At 53.2% G+C, this 12,121-nt stretch overlaps 1 pseudogene; it reads right to left on the reverse strand.

Moving 5' to 3' along the window:
- Window positions 1–469: 469 nt before the first annotated feature.
- LOC130608059 (matrix metalloproteinase-14-like) lies at window positions 470–10,612 on the reverse strand (annotated as a pseudogene).
- Between the last annotated feature and the right edge of the window lie 1,509 nt (window positions 10,613–12,121).

A 12,121-nucleotide genomic window follows, 5' to 3' on the forward strand; every position in this document is an offset into this window, starting at 1 on the left:
AGACCCCCACAGACCCCCATAGACACCCATAGACACCCCATAGACCCCCATAGACCCCCATAGACACCCCATAGACCCCCCATAGACCCCCATAGACACCCCATAGCCCCCCATAGACACCCCATAGCCCCCCATAGACCCCCATAGACGCCCATAGACACCCCATAGACCACCATAGACCCCCATAGATCCCCATAGACACCCCATAGACCCCCATAGACACCCCATAGACCCCCATAGACGCCCATAGACACCCCATAGACCACCATAGACCCCCATAGATCCCCCATAGACCCCCATAGACCCCCCATAGACCCCCCATAGACCCCCCATAGACCCCCCATAGACCCCCCATAGACCCCCCCATAGACCCCCCCCATAGACCCCCCATAGACCCCCCATAGCCCCCCATAGACCCCCCATAGACCCCCATAGACACCCCATAGAGCCCCATAGCGCCCCATAGCGCTCACTTGTTGCCCCGGAAGAGGTAGGTGGTGCCGCTGGGCAGCCATTGCAGGGCCGCATCCAGGCCATCGCTGGGCACCCCCGGCCCAGCTCCCGCAGCGCCCGCGGGTACCCGGGCTCTAGGGAGGACTCCGAGAACACCCAGTGCCGGTCACCTATGGGGGGGGACCCATAGAGACACATTGGGACCCATAGAGACACATTGGGACACATAGAGACACATTGGGACCCATAGAGACACATTGGGACCCATAGAGACACATTGGGACCCATAGAGAGACATTGGGACCCATAGAGACACATTGGGACCCATAGAGACACATTGGGACCCATAGAGACACATTGGGACCCATAGAGAGACATTGGGACCCATAGGGACACATTGGGACCCATAGAGACACATTGGGACCCATAGAGACACATTGGGACCCATAGAGACACATTGGGACCCATAGAGACACATTGGGACCCATAGAGACACATTGGGACCCATAGAGAGACATTGGGACCCATAGGGACACATTGGGACCCATAGAGACCCATAGAGACCCATAGAGACCCCATAGAGAGACATTGGGACACATAGAGACCCCATAGAGACCTCATAGAGAGACATTGGGACACATAGAGACCCCATAGAGAGACATTGGGACACATAGAGACCCATAGAGACCCCATTGGGACCCATAGGGACCCATAGAGACCGCATAGAGAGACATAGGGACCCATAGAGACACATAGAGACCCCATAGAGAGACACTGGGACCCATAGAGACCCCATAGAGAGACACTGGGACCCATAGAGACCCATAGAGACCCCATTGGGACCCATAGAGACCGCATAGAGAGACATAGGGACCCATAGAGACCCATTGGGACCCATAGAGACCCATTGGGACACATAGGGACCCATAGAGACACATTGGGACCCATAGAAACCCCATAGAGACCCCATAGAGAGCTACTGAGACCCCATAGAAACCCCATAGAAACCCCATAGAAACCCCATAGAGACCCATAGAAACCCCATAGAGACCCATAGAGACCCATAGAAACCCCATAGAGACCCCATAGAAACCTCACAGAAACCCCATAGACACCCCAAAGACACCCCATAGAGACCCATAGAGACCCCATAGAGACCCCAAAGACACCCCATAGAGACCCATAGAAACCCCATAGAGACCCATAGAAACTCCACAGAGACCCATAGAAACCCCATAGAGACCCATAGAGACCCATAGAGACCCATAGAAACCCCATAGAAACCCCATAGAAACCCCATAGAGACCTATAGAGACCCATAGAAACCCCATAGAGACCCATAGAGACCCATAGAAACCCCATAGAGACCCATAGAGACCCATAGAGACCCATAGAGACCCATAGAGACCCATAGTGCCCCATAGTGCCCCATAGCGCCCCACAGCGCACCTTTGAAGAAGACGAACTTGCCGTCGCGGCGCTCGTAGGCGGCGCTGATGCTGGGGGGGAGCCCGGCCCAGAAGTGGCCAATGGGGAGCGGGTACCCCTCGAGCACCCGGCGCTCCCGCACCCGCCAGAACCAACGCTCCTGCAGCGACAGCAACGAAACGGTCAGAAACGGGCCCAAAACGACCCCAAAACGCTCGGAAACGGGCAGAAACGACCCCAAAATGGTCGAAAACGCCAAAAAATGGCGAGAAACGGGCAAAAAATGGCCAGAAACGGTCAAAAAATGGCCAGAAATGACCCCAAAATGGTCGAAAACGCCAAAAAAATGGCTAGAAACGGGCAAAAAATGGCCAGAAACGGTCAAAAAATGGCCAGAAATGACCCCAAAATGGTCGAAAATGCAAAAAAAATGGATAGAAATGGGCAAAAAATGGCCAGAAACGGTCAAAAAATGGCCAGAAATGACCCAGAAATGGTCGAAAACGCCAAAAAATGGCGAGAAACGGGCAAAAAATGGCCAGAAACGGTCAAAAAATGGCCAGAAATGACCCAGAAATGGTCGAAAACGCCAAAAAATGGCTAGAAACGGGCAAAAAATGGCCAGAAACGGTCAAAAAATGGCCAGAAATGACCCAAAAATGGTCGAAAACGCCAAAAAATGAATAGAAACGGGCAAAAAATGGCCAGAAACGGTCAAAAAATGGCCAGAAATGACCCAAAAATGGTCGAAAACGCCAAAAAATGAATAGAAACGGGCAAAAAATGGCCAGAAACGGTCAAAAAATGGCCAGAAATGACCCCAAAATGGTCGAAAATGCAAAAAAAAATGGATAGAAACGGGCAAAAAATGGCCAGAAACGGTCAAAAAATGGCCAGAAATGACCCAGAAATGGACGAAAACGGCCAGAAATGACCCAGAAACGGGCGAAAATGACGCCAAAATGGTCCAAAACGTCAAAAAATGTCTAGAAACGAGCAAAAAATGCCCAGAAACGGTCAAAAAATGGCCAGAAATGACCCAGAAATGGTTGAAAATGGCCAGAAATGACCCAAAATTGGACAGAAACAGGCAAAAAATGGCCAGAAATGACCCCAAAATGGACGAAAACGGCCAAAAATTAGACAAAAATGGGCAAAACCGGTCAAAAAAACAGCCAAAAATGACCCAGAAACGGTCAAAAATGGCCAAAAAATGGACAGAAACGGGCAAAAAATGGCCAAAAATGACCCAGAAATGGACGAAGACGGCCAGAAATGACACAGAAATGGGCAAAAACGGGCGAAAATGACCCAAAAACGCTTGAAAACGGCCAGAAATGGCCCCAAAATGGTCGAATATGGGCAAAAATGGACAAAAGAAACATAGAAACGGTCAAAAATGCAAAAAAAAAGGACCCAGAAACGGGCGAAAACGGGCGAAAATGGGCAGAAATGACCCAGGAAAGGGCAACATCGATCAAAAACGACCCAAAAATGGTCAAAAACGGTCCAAAAACCAGCCAAAAATGAGCCAGAAACAGCCAAAAAGGGCTGAAAAAGACCCAGAAATGGGCGAAAACGGCCAGAAACAGTCGGGAACGGGCAAAAATGATCAAGAAAGGGGCAAAAAAAGAGCAAAAATGGTCCATAAATGGGCAAAAAAGGGGCGAAACTGACCCAGAAACAGGCAAAAACGGCCCAAAAATGACCCAGAAACGGTGAAAAACGGCGTGGCCAAAACTGGATAAAAAACGACCCAGAAAGGGTCAAAAATGGCCCAAAATCAGTCAAAAAAAGACCCCAAAATGAGCAAAATAAGCCAAAACAGCCCAAAATGACCCCAAAACCCAACCCAACTCAACCCAAACTCAACCCAACTCAACCCAAACTCAACCCAACTCAACCCAAACTCAACCCAACTCAACCCAACCCAACCCAACTCAACCCAAACTCAACCCAAACTCAACCCAACCCAACCCAACTCAACCCAAACTCAACCCAAACTCAACCCAAACTCAACCCAACTCAACCCAAACTCAACCCAACTCAACCCAACTCAACCCAAACTCAACCCAACTCAACCCAAACTCAACCCAACTCAACTCAACCCAACTCAACCCAACCCAACTCAACCCAACTCAACCCAACCCAACTCAACCCAACCCAACCCAACTCAACCCAAACTCAACCCAAACTCGACCCAACTCAACCCAACTCAACCCAACTCAACCCAACTCAACCCAACCCAACTCAACCCAACTCAACTCAACCCAACTCAACCCAACCCAACCCAACTCAACCCAACTCAACCCAAACTCAACCCAAACTCAACCCAACTCAACCCAAACCAACTCAACCCAAACTCAACCCAACTCAACCCAACCCAACTCAACCCAACTCAACCCCAACCCCATCCTGACCCCATTCCCAGCCCCACAACCACCTTGAACACGAACATCTCCCCACGGAGCATGGCGATGGTGTCGAAGTTGCCCTCGCAGATGTCGGGGCCGTAGGGCGGCCCTGGGGGTCTATGGGGCTTCTCCGTGCTCCGCGGCACCACTGGGGGCCAACTGGGGCCTGCTCGGGTCCCTGTGGGCACGTCGGGACCCGTTGGCACCCGTTGGGACCCATAGGAGCCCGTTGGGGGTCTTTGGGAGCCATAGGACACATGGGCACCCGTTGGGACCCATAGGACCCATTGGCACCCATTGGGACCCACTGGCACCCATTGGCACCCATTGGGACCCATAGGGACCCATTGGCACCCATTGGCACCCATAGGACACATGGGCACCCATTGGGACCCATACGGGGTCACTGGGAGCCATAGGACACATTGGCACCCATTGGGACCCATAGGGACCCATTGGCACCCACTGGGACCCATAGGGACCTATTGGGACCCGTTGGGGGTCATTGGGACCCATAGGACCCATTGGCACCCATTGGGACCCATTTGGACCCATTGGCACGCATTGGGACCCATTTGGACCCATAGGACCCATTGGCACCCATAGGACACATGGGCACCCATTGGGACCCATAGGGGGTCACTGGGAGCCATAGGACACATTGGCACCCATTGGGACCTATAGGGACCCATTGGGACCTATTGGGACCTATTGGGACCCGTTGGGGGTCATTGGGACCCATAGGACCCATTGGCACCCATTGGGACCCATAGGGACCCATTGGCACCCATTGGACACATGGGCACCCATTGGCACCCATAGGACACATGGGCACCCATTGGGACCCATAGGGGGTCACTGGGAGCCATAGGACACATTGGCACCCATTGGGACCTATAGGGACCCATTGGGACCTATTGGGACCTATTGGGACCCGTTGGGGGTCATTGGGACCCATAGGACCCATTGGCACCCATTGGGACCCATAGGGACCCATTGGCACCCATTGGACACATGGGCACCCATTGGCACCCATAGGACACATGGGCACCCATTGGGACCCATAGGGGGTCACTGGGAGCCATAGGACACATTGGCACCCATTGGGACCCATAGGACCCATTGGCACCCATAGGGCCCCATAAGAACCCATTGGGACCCATAGGAACCCATAGGAGGTGTCCATGGCGTCGATGGCCACCCGTTGGGTTGGTGCCACCGTAGCCTCGAGCTAGCCCCATAAGGACCCCACCGAGCCCCATAGGAGCCCCATAGGAGGTATCTATGGGGCAGGCCCCCACCGTAGAGCTGCTGGATGCCGCGGCGGTCGTCCTCGGGGAGGGTGAAGGCCTCGGTGTCCATCCATTGGTAGAAGGGGGCCATGATGGCCGAGGGGTCGCTGGAGTGCTCCAGCCCTAGAGCGTGACCCAGCTCGTGGACGGCCACCAGGAAGAGGTCATTGCCTGCAATGGGGCCGATGTGGGTCAATGGAGGGCCTCTATGGGTCGATGGGGGTCTTCCATGGGGTCTCCATGGGTCAAGGAGGGCCTCTATGGGTCGATGGGGGTCTTCCATGGGGTCTCCATGGGTCAAGGAGGGCTTGGGTTGGGGCGGAATGGGGGGGAAGGGGGGCAAGGGGGGTTGAAGATGGGGGGCAAGGGAGGTTATGGGGCGATGGGGGCCATGAACCACCACAACCTGACCCAAAAGGACCCAAAACCGACCCAAAATCGACCCAAAACCGACCCAAAACTGACCCAAAATCGACCCAAAACCACCCCAAAACCGACCCAAAACCACCCCAAAAATGACCCAAAATCGACCCAAAACCGACCCAAAACCGACCCAAAACCAACCTAACTCAACCCAACCCAAAACGACCCAAAATCGACCCAAAACCACCCCAAAACCGACCCAAAACCATCCCAAAACCGACCCAAAACCAACCTAACTCAACCCAACCCAAAACGACCCAAAATCGACCCAAAACCACCCCAAAACCGACCCAAAACCAACCTAACTCAACCCAACCCAAAACGACCCAAAATCGACCCAAAACCACCCCAAAACCGACCCAAAACCATCCCTAAAACGACCCAAAACCAACCCAACTCAACCCAACCCAAAACCAACCCAAAATCGACCCAAAACCGACCCAAAATCAACCCAAACCCACCCCAAAACTGACTCAAAACCAACCCAAAACCACCCCAAAACTGATCCAAAACCAACCCAAAACTGACCCAAAACCACCCCAAAATCAACCCAAAACCAACCCAACCCCATCCCAAAACCCATTCAAACACCCCCAAAATCACCCAAAATCGACCCAAAACCACCCCAAACCGACCCAAACACAACCCAACCCAACACCATACCAAGACCCATTCAAAACCACCCAAAATCACCCAAAATCGACCCAAAACCACCCCAAACCGACCCAAACACAACCCAACCCAACACCATACCAAGACCCATTCAAAACCACCCAAAATAACGCAAAATCGACCCCAAACCACCCCAAAACCAACCCAAAACCACCCCAAACCCACTCAAAACCACCCCACCCCGTCCCAACTCAACCCAACTCAACCAAAATCACCCCAAATCACCCCTAACCCACCCAAAACCATCCCAAACCCAACTCAACTCAACCCAACTCAACCCAACCCATTCCCAACCCAACCCAACCTAACTCAACCCAACCCACCCAACCCAACCAACCCAATGCAAATCACCCCAAACACACCCAAACACCCCCAAAATCAACCCCAAACCACCCCAAACCCATCCCAAACCCACCCCAACTCAACCCAACTCAACTCAACCCATCCCAACCCAACCAACCCAAACCCAACCCATCCCAACTCAACCAACCCAACCAACCCAACCCAACTCAACCCAAACAACCCAACCCAACTCAACCCAACCAACCCAACCCAACTCAACCCATCCCAACCAACCAATCCCAACCCACCCAACTCAACCCATCCCAACTCAACCAACCCCACCCAACCTATCCCAACTCAACCAACCCAACCCACCCAACCCAACTCAACCCATCCCAACTCAACCAACCCCACCCAACCTATCCCAACTCAACCCAACCGAACCTAACCAACCCAACCCATCCCAACCAACCCAACCAACCTAACCCAACTCAACCCAACTCAACCAACCCAACCCAACTCAACCCGACCAACCCAACCCACCCAACCCAACTCAACCCAACTCAACCCAACCAACCCAAGCCAACCCAACCCATCCCAACCAACCCAACTCAACCCAACGCATCCCAACTCAACCCAACCAACCCAACTCAACCCAACCCAAACCCAACTCAACCCAACCCAAACCCCCCCAAACCCAACCCAAAACCCCCTTCCCCCCCCCCCCCGCCCCCTTCTCACCACTGAGATCCTCGTTGCGATCGGTCCACGGCTCGGCCCCATCGAAGGCGTATCGCCCCCGATATGGGGGCCCGGGAAGTAGGCGGGGCCAGGAACCCCCTTCGCCATCAAGGGGGTGCTGTCGCCGTGGAAGCCCTCGGCGAAGAGCACCATGATGTCGGCGTGGGGGCGCGCGCCCGGCTCGGATCGCCCCATAGGAACCTCGCGGAAGCGCAGGTGGGGCCGCCGCTGCCCACGCGGCGAAGGCCCGGCGGATGGCCGCCCCCGTGCCCGCCGCCCACCTTGGGGGTGAAGTTCTGGATGCTGGGGGGGGGGGGACGAAACAGCCATTGGGGTCGATAGGGAACCAATGGGGCGCATTGGGATCGATGGGGAGTCGATGGGGAGCCATTGGGGTCAATGGGGAGCCAATGGGGTCAATGGGGAGCCAATGGGATCGATGGGGAGCCAATGGGATCGATGGGGAGCCAATGGGAATGGCAATGGGATCGATGGGGAGCCATTGGAAATGGCAATGGGATTGATGGGGAGCCAATGGGATCGATGGGGAGCCAATGGGATCGCTGGGGAGCCAACGGGATTGATGGGGAGCCAATGGGATTGATGGGGAGCCAATGGGATCGATGGGGAGCCATTGGGAATGGCAATGGGATCGATGGGGACCCATTGGGAACGGCAATGGGGTCAATGAGGCATTGGGAATGGCAATGGGATCGATGGGGAGCCATTGGGAATGGCAATGGGATCAATGGGGAGCCAATGGGATCAATGGGGAGCCATTGGGAATGGCAATGGGATCGATTGGGAGCCATTGGGATTGATGGGGAGCCATTGGGATCGATCCATGGAATCCCACTGAAACCCATCGGAATCCTATTGGATCCCATTGGAACCCATCGGAACTCATTGGAATCCTATTGGATCCCATTGGAATCCTATTGATCCCACTGAACCCATTGGAATCCTATTGGGTCCCACTGGTACCCATTGGAATCCCATTGATCCCATTGGAACCCATTGGAATCCTATTGGAACCCACCAGAACCCATTGGAACCCATCGGAATCCTATTGGATCCCATTGGAACCCATCGGAATCCCATTGGAAACCATCAGAACCCATTGGAACCCATCGGAATCCCATTGGAAACCCATCAGAATCATTGGAACCCATCGTAATCATTGAAACCACATCAGAACCCATGGAACCCATTGGAATCCCATTGGAACCCATCGGAATCCCATTGGAACCCGTAGAGCCAGCATCAGTTCTCAGATTTGTTTGAACCCATCGAAATCCCATTTGAACCCATCAAAATCCCATTGGAACCCATCAGAATCCCATTGGAATCCCATTGGAACCCATCAGAACCCATCGGAATCCTATTGAATCCATCGGAACCCATCGAAATCCCATTGGAACCCATCAGAATCCCATTGGAATCTCATTGGAACCCATCAGAATCCCATTGGAACCCATCAGATCCCATCGGAATCCCATTGGAACCCATCGGACTCCCCATTGGAACCCATCAGAATCCCATTGGAATCCCATTGGAACCCCATTGGCCCCTTCACCTGAAGGTGACCTCCTGCTGTCCCCTTCATGCCCTGGATGGCGAAGCGCCGCGCCGTACGTTGGCTTTGAGCTCGGGGCCGAACTTATCCGGAACGCCGCAACGGGGCCGGCGCATGGCCCTATGGAAGAGAGAGGCATGGGGGGTGGGGGGGATGGATGCGGTTATGGGGCAGGGGAAAGACCAGGAGGAAGCAGCTGGAAGGCTCCAAAGGCAACAGAAAGGCTCTTGGGAGACCTCCAGCGTCAACGATGATCCAATTGGAAGGCGCCGAAGCCAACATCCATCAACTCGGAAGCCCCCATAACCCATCAGGACCCCCCAGAAGCCAACTGGAAGGCCCAAAAACCCAACTGGAAGGCCCAAAACCCAAGTGGAAGACCCAAAACCCAACAGGAAGCCTCCTAAAGGCAACGATGATCAAACAGGAAGACCTCGAACCCAACATCCGTCAACTCAGAAGCCCCATATCCCATTGGAAGCCCCAAGAACCCAACTGGAAGGCCCAAAAGCCGAAGACGATCCCTTTAGAACCCCCGTAACCCAACACTGATCCACTTGGAAGACCTCAAACCCAATGATAAGCCAACTGAAAGCCCCATATCCCATTGGAACCCTCAAGAACCCAACTGGTAGACCCAAAACCCAAATGGATCCCAACTGGAAGACCCAAAACCCAATTGGAGCCCAACTGGAAGACCCAAACCCAACTGGAGCCCAACTGGAAAGCCCAAAACCCAACTGGAGCCCAACTGGAAAGCCCAAAACCCAACTGGAGCCCAACTGGAAGACCCAAAAGCCTCAACTAGACCCAACTGGAAGACCCAAAACCAACTGGAGCCCAACTGAAGACCCAAAACCCAACTGGAAGACCCAAAACCCAACTGGAGCCCAACTGGAAGCTGACCCAAAACCCAACTGGAAGATCCAAACCCAACTGAGCCCAACTGAAAGACCCCAAACCCAACCGGAACCCAACTGGAAGACCCCAAACCCAACCGGAACCCAACTGGAAGACCCAAAACCCAACTGCAAGACCCAAAACCCAACCTGAAGCCTCGAAACCCAACGATGATCCAATCGGAAGACCCCAAACCCAACAACGACCCATCTGGAAGCCCCATGACCCCATGTAACGCACCGGATGGTTCGGGGATCGGCGCGGGCGGTGACGCGCAGCCCGTAGAGCGCTGCACGGCGGCGTAGGCGGCCGGTAGCGGCGGGGTGTGGGGAGCGCTGCGCCTGCACCCGCAGGTCGCCGGGGGGCAGGTACCCGTACTGCTGCAGCCAGGCCTGGGGAGCCCAATAGTAACTTGGGTGAGCGGGCGTCATCCATCCCATAGTAACCCATCAGCATCCGTTGTCGGGAGTGCTCATTCATCCCATAATAAGCCAGCAACAATGAATCGTCACATCATCGTCCATCCCATAATAACCCATCATCATCCATCATCATCCCATAATAACCCATCATCCACATCATCATCATCCCTTAATAACCCATCATCATCATCATCCATCCCATAATAACCCATCATCATCATCATCCATCCCATAATAACCCATCAGCAGCATCACCCCACCCCAAATGCCCCATAGGGACCCCATAGAGACCCATAGGGGGGCGTTTAAGAGTTTAAGGGGCGTTTAAGGGCGTTTAAGAGCGTTTAGAGAGTTTAAGAAGCGTTTAAGGGGCGTTTAAGAGCGTTTAAGGGCGTTTAAGAGCGTTTAAGGGCGTTTAAGGGGCGTTTAAGAGCGTTTAAGGGCGTTTAAGAGCGTTTAAGGGCTTTTAAGGGGCATTTAAGAGCGTTTAAGGGGCGTTTAAGGGGCGTTTAAGAGCGTTTAAGGGCGTTTAAGGGCGTTTAAGAGCGTTTAAGGGGCGTTTAAGAGCGATTAAGGGTGTTTAAGGGGCGTTTAAAAGAACGTTTAAGGGCGTTTAAAGACTTTTAAGGGCATTTAAGAGCGTTTAAGAGCGTTTAAGAGGCGTTTAAGAGCGTTTAAGGGTGTTTAAGGGGCGTTTAAAGGGCGTTTAAGAGGGCGTTTAAGGGCGTTTAAGGGCGTTTAAGGGGCGTTTAAGAGCGTTTAAGAGCGTTTAAGAGTTTAAGGGCGTTTAAGGGCGTTTAAGGGGCGTTTAAGGGCGTTTAAGAGCGTTTTAAGGGGCGTTTAAGGGCGTTTAAGGGCGTTTTAAGGGGCGTTTAAGAGAGTTTAAAGGCGTTTAAGGGCGTTTAAGAGCGTTTAAGGGTGTTTAAGGGGCGTTTAAGAGCGTTTAAGGGCGTTTAAGGGGGTTTAAGACCGTTTAAAGGGACGTTTAAGGGCGTTTAAGGGTGTTGAAGGGGCATTTAAGAGCATTTCAGGGCGTTTAAGGGGCGTTTAAAGGGGGCTTTAAGTGCGTTTAAGGGGGCTTAAGGGCGTTTAAGGGGGGTTTAAGAGGGCTTAAGGGCATTTAAAGGGGTTTTAGAGGGGGGGTTTTATGGGCGTTTAAGGGGGCTTTAAAGTGCGTTTAAGGGGGCAAGGAGATTTAAGAGCGTTTAAGGGGGGTTTAAGTGCGTTTAAGGGGCTTCAGGGCGTTTAGGGGGGTTTAAGAATGTTTAAGGGCGTTTAAGGGGTTTAAGGGCGTTTAGAGCATTTAGGGGCTTAAGGGGGGAGCGTTTAAGGGGGGTTAAGGGCGTTTAAGAGCTTTTAAGGGGGTTTAAGGGGGCTTAAGGGGGGTTTAAGAGCGTTTAAGGGGGCTTAAGGGCGTTTAAGGGGAGTTTAAGAGCGTTTAGGAGTGTTTAAGAGCGTTTAAGGGGGGGTTAAGAGTGTTTAAGGGGGCTTAAGGGGGGTTTTAAGAGCGTTTAAGGG

The sequence above is a fragment of the Pezoporus wallicus genome, unplaced genomic scaffold (genome assembly GCF_028554395.1).
Source record: "Pezoporus wallicus isolate ANWC-B61680 ecotype Strahan unplaced genomic scaffold, APGP_CSIRO_Pwel_v1 contig_12303, whole genome shotgun sequence".
In the NCBI taxonomy this organism is placed as follows: Eukaryota; Metazoa; Chordata; class Aves; order Psittaciformes; family Psittacidae; genus Pezoporus; species Pezoporus wallicus.